The 5,560-nt window shown below is 37.4% G+C and overlaps 1 non-coding gene across 1 annotated transcript; it reads right to left on the bottom strand.

Annotated features, from left to right (window-relative positions):
- Nucleotides 1-419: 419 nt before the first annotated feature.
- On the bottom strand, nucleotides 420-550 carry LOC122680910. The gene has a single exon (XR_006336825.1). It is a non-coding gene; the product is annotated as a small nucleolar RNA SNORA38 (small nucleolar RNA).
- Nucleotides 551-5,560: the final 5,010 nt, after the last annotated feature.

Here is a 5,560-nt window from a genome sequence, read left to right as displayed (position 1 = left end):
AGGTCTAGGACACCCTCCATTGATTTCGGTCCTCTCCGGTTAATAGGATAAATACAGTGACAACAAAGATCAATACAGTTTATAAATTTTTAAGGTAAACTATTGACTGCCAGATATCATCGAAGCATGAACATCTCCTGCAGCTGTAAGTTTTGAAGACAGAACTTGCAATGGGCTCTCTTTGCAATAGATCACATTCTAGACTATGATGGCTCTGCCAGTCTACTCCCTGTTGATTGGTCCAACTCTCATCATAATAACAACCTGTAATGCATGAAACAGTCCCTTGGCATCTTATATTCTCAGCACCAAATGATCAGTGAGGACAAATTTGCATCTGGTACTGTATTGTCCTGCCACCAACCATAAGATGTTACGTTAGACAACTTAATGACCTTCTTTTTTTTTTTTTTTTTTTCCTATGTGGGATGGTTGATCTTGAGCCCGCAGGAAGGAAGCTGGCCCCAGACTTCTCCAAGTCCACATTTCTTTGCCTCCAAGTCTTACGTGTCTAAAGACAGGAAACCACAGACACGCCTTTATAGGAGGGTCTTAATGACCTTCTAATATCCTTTCTCCACCATGAAGGCTAAGGCCACCCAAAGAATGCATTTATAAACTTGCAGAGCAAGCAGGGAGAATATGAAGTATCCCAGTTTCAATTATCTATCTACCTACACATCAATCATTAAAATAATCTGTTAGGCATTCTAAGGTGAAAACAGAACACAGGATGTTTAAGTATATGTCTAAGCACAGATAAATAAATAAAGGATGCTTAAAATTATTACTCAATTTAGAAGGTACATAAGGGAACATAACAAAGCAGTATGAGAGAGAGAAAAGTTCACCTAATAAGAAATATGGATGCAGAATTACTATGAAACTAATGAAGTTTCAGCTTTAAGACCTCACATCAGCATTGGATACTTCAGAGCCTTGAGAGGGACCTAGAAATGGATCACTTCATCCTATGTAGAATTTAGAAAATTATGATTTAGTTTTCTTAGCAGCAATTGGTTAAGATTGCTCTTTTTTTTATTTCAACCAGATCCTTCACACACACACATACACACACACACACACACACACACACACACACACACATATTTATTCCAATCAGATCCTTCATATGGTTGGAATAAACCATATGTATATATATGGTTGAAATAAACCATATGTGTATATATATATATGTGGTTGGAATATATATATATACCAGGCTTTCTTTGTGGCTCAGCTGGTAAAGAATCTGCTTGCAAAGTGGAAGACCTCAGTTTGATCCCTGGGTTGGGAAGACCCCCTGGAGAAGGGTAAGGCTACCCACTCCAGAATTCCACTGGCGAATTCCATGGACTGTATAATCCATGGTGTCACAGAAAAGTTGGACATGACTGAGCAACTTGAGTGACTGGAGTGGCTTCAGAAATTTGGGTGCTCTGACTAAGAGAAAGTTGAGTTGGTGATGGTAGATTATATTTGTATGGTTCCCAGACACTTCCATGTATAAACAAGTCCCTGCTAGCCATCCTGATGTAGAATGGTCAAGGAATACTCCAGACCACACAGACAGCACCATTCATCCAGTACTGTGGATGAAGATGTTGCAGAATTTGCAAGCAAATTAATCTCATTGGAGAAAATGATTCCTCAACAATGCTTGAAGACATTGATCACTGTGGTACTTTGTAGCAATTATATTTTCTTTTGGGTTCTCTCATAGTGTAATAATTTTAAACACACATGCCAAATTTGAACTTTTCTTACATTCTTAACCAAAAATAGAGTCTGCCCATAAGGCCATTCAAGCTTTGCCACAATGGGTAAAATGGCATTTTAGGAGCTCTAAAATATACAGAAGATCTGAAAGAGAATTCCAAATACTAAGTAATTTGTGAAGTGTTTATTTTAATAGTTGCTAAAGGATGAATACAATGTTTTAACTGTTGTTTAATTTAAAAAGACATCTTGCAACATTTCAGTAAGATACATGAGAAGTATAGACTCCTGATTTGTTGTATATATAATGTGTTTCTGAGTTGAGAGAAAGTTCAGAAAAAATTAACAGCCTATGACATAAAATGGATAGAGATGGGTATTAAAATCAAAAGAAATTTCTCTTGAAGTTAATTAAAAATGAAGGGTTAATTAAAAAATGAAGGGTCAAATTTTAACACAAAAGTTTCAAAACATTTCCAGGGTACTAACTCCATAAGAAAAAGATAAATATTAAACAGAAGTAATAACTAGATCCTTGGATGTTTGCTAGTCTAGTTAACGGAGTGGTGCGAATCATGTGAACACATTAGAAAAAAGACTGAAATTTTTTGCTGCTTTGCTAGGAAATTCTGGCATAAAGTTACCATAAATATTATAATGTGTCCAGTAAACAAAGATACCAAAGACAAGCTGGTAAATAAACACTTTCAGTTCCGAGTGCTTGAGATCAATTACTGTTGAAGAATGGGCCTGAGTTTGAGCAGACTCCAGGAGATAGTGAAGGACAGGGAAGCCTCGAGTGCTGCGGTTTATGGGGTCACAAAGAGTTGGACACAGCTTAGCGACGGGACAACGGCAACAACAACTGATCAAGAAACCCTGAAACCTTATTGCTAACACGGGGAAGAAAGCTGATAAGAGATTTTGAAATATTACCTCAAACTTTAAAATGTATAAGAGAATTCCAAGGGACTTCCCTGATGGTACAGTGGTTAGGATTTTGCCTTAAAGCACAGGAAATGTGGGTTCAACCCCTGGTCAGGAAACTAAGATCCCATATGCCTTGTGGCCAAAAAAATACAAAACAAACAAACAAACAAAAATAAACAACGTTGTAACAAATTCAATAAAGACTTTAAAAAAATTGTACATTTCAAAAAAAATCTTTAAAAAAAGAGATAATACCAAATACTGGTTCTGAAGCTGAAATAGCTTTCCTAGACTTTCAATAAAACAAATAACATTTTAAAAATTTAAGTTCTATTACGCTAATAGAGGTGAGACAGACCTGTTATCCAGGGAAGTTAGGACACTAACCCACAACCTAAGGCTGGTCTGTTCAGCAGATTCCCCACCGTGGCTACAGCAGATCAGGCACCATCTAGATACTCAGTCCCATTTCCCTCTTGTTCTGTGTTCACCAGGGAAGCCATTTTATTATCCGAATTTGGTTTTCCAGATTTTCACGCAAGGAAGAATTTGTGCTGACTCACTCACAAGGGAACGTCAAGATCACAGTTCACATTTAATAAATTGCCATCCTGATTTATCATTCTTTTTTGAATTTACTTAACATGAGAAAGTGAAAGAAATTCAGTTTCTTCTTGGTCTGGCTGTTCATGATGTGGATGCCACACCCAGATGGCCTGGATTAGAATCCTAGCTTCTGCATTCGTTAGCTGTATGACCTTACGTAAATTTCTTACCTGTCATTTCCTTAATTTACTCATGTATGTAACAGAAGAGAGTAGTACTTACAATCTTGAAATATTTAGAGAAAATGAGTTAATATATATCAAATGCTTAGGAATACCTAGTTTAGTGGATTGGAAAAGCTTTAGCTGTTCTGATTATTACCCTTGATTCATCCATAGAAGGACACGGGATCTAGAGTCAGACCACTTAGGTTTGTTTTACAGCTTTGTCTATAACTAACTTTGAGCAAGGATTATATAGTCTTTTCATGTCTTGGTTCCCTTAGCTATAAATGGATTTTACCATTGTTTGGTGATAAGGTAATATAATATACTTAGAAGTGTATACTTAGAAGTCTAAGAAGTGCCTGGCTCATAGTAAGCACCAGGTTCAGTTCAGTTCAGCCCAGTTAGTCAGTTGTGTCTGACTCTTTGCGATCCCATGGACTGCAGCACCCAGGCTTACCTGTCCGTCACCAATTCCTGGACCTTGCTCAAAGTCATGTCAATCCAGTCGGTGTTGCAATCCAACCATCTCATCATCTGTTGTCCCCTTCTCCTCCTGTCTTCCATCTTTCCCAACATCAGAGTCTTTTCAAATGAGTCAGTTCTTTGCATCAGATGGCGTTTCAGCATCAGCATCAGTCCTTCCAATGAATATTCAGGACTGATTTCTTTTAGGCTTGACTGGTTTGATCTCCTTGAAGTCCAAGGGACTCTCAAGAGTCTTCTGCAACACCAAAAGCATCAGTTCAAAAGCATCAATTCTTCTGCATTCAGCTTTCTTTATAGTCCAACTGTCATATCCATACATGACTACTGGAAAAACTATAGCTTTGACTAGATGGACCTTTATTGGCAAAGTAATGTCTCTGCTTTTTAATATGCTGTCTAGGTTGGTCATAGCTTTTCTTCAAAGGAGCAAGTGTTTTTTAATTCCATGGCAGCAGTCACCATCTGCAGTGATTTTGGAGCCCCCCAAAATAAAGTTTCTCACTGCTTCCATTATCTTCCCATCTATTTGCCATGAAGTGATGGAACCACATTCCATGATCTTAGTTTTCTGAATGTTGAGCTTTAAGCCAACTTTATCACTCTCCTCTTTCACTTTCATCAAGAGGCTCTTTAGTTCCTCTTCACTTTCTGCCATTAGGGTGATGTCATCTGAGTACCTGAGGTTATTGCTATTTCTCCTGGCAATCTTGATTCCAGCTTGTGCTTCATCCAGCCTGGCATTTCGCATCATGTACTCAGCACTAGGTACTGTCATGTTATTAAACATACATTTGTTTAATATGCACGAATTGCACCTACAATGAGGCTTAACTATAAACCCTGCCCTGAAGGAAGAGGTCATGTCCACAGAGAGATATGTGTGTTAACAATAGCGTGAAATAGATGTTCTAACTACAAAAGAAAGAATTTGGTCATTTGATGACTGAGGAGTGAATACAGTGAAAAATAAAATGAAGCAAAGTGTTTAATTTTGAAATTTTACCTTAATAGCCACTCAGAGTATTTATTCAGTATATTATCTAAGACAAATCATAAGCCAAAGGAATAAATTGCAAATCTTATCTTTTTAGTCATTTATTAAACTGAATCACACCAATTTACAGGAGTGGAAATCTACATCTAAGGCAACTAAAAATGCTGAGATTAAAGCAAGTTTGGCAAATGTCTGTATATAAAATTAGGAGTTGCCCAGAAGTGGAATCAGCACTAAAATTCTGTGTCTCTCATTCTCGGCACTTCTCTCCACCTGTGAACACATAGTTTCCTAACCTGCTGGTGAGGACCTGATGATATGCTCCTTACACACCTCAAAGGACTGTTGCAAGGGTTAAGTAAGGTAACGGACATACCTATACTCTAAACATTGTTTGGTGTGTTACATGTGAAAAGGCATATTATCATTTATATGAGAGTATATCATCACTCAGAAAATCATGTAAAAAGTTGAAATTCCTCAGACAGTGCATTGCCAGGGTTGGAGGTGGCTGCTCATCACATTTGAGTTAGTTAATACCTAAAACCAGTTTGTGAGAGTAATTTCTTCCACCTTAAGGGTCACATTAAACCAACTTTTAAGAGATTCTATCCACTGCTAGCACTGAGTTGTGACAATACTTGAAAGAAAGAAATTT

The sequence above is a fragment of the Cervus elaphus genome, chromosome 22, assembly GCF_910594005.1.
Source record: "Cervus elaphus chromosome 22, mCerEla1.1, whole genome shotgun sequence".
In the NCBI taxonomy this organism is placed as follows: domain Eukaryota; kingdom Metazoa; phylum Chordata; class Mammalia; order Artiodactyla; family Cervidae; genus Cervus; species Cervus elaphus.
Note: the sequence above shows the minus strand (reverse complement) of the source record. Positions and strands in the feature narration are given on the sequence as shown.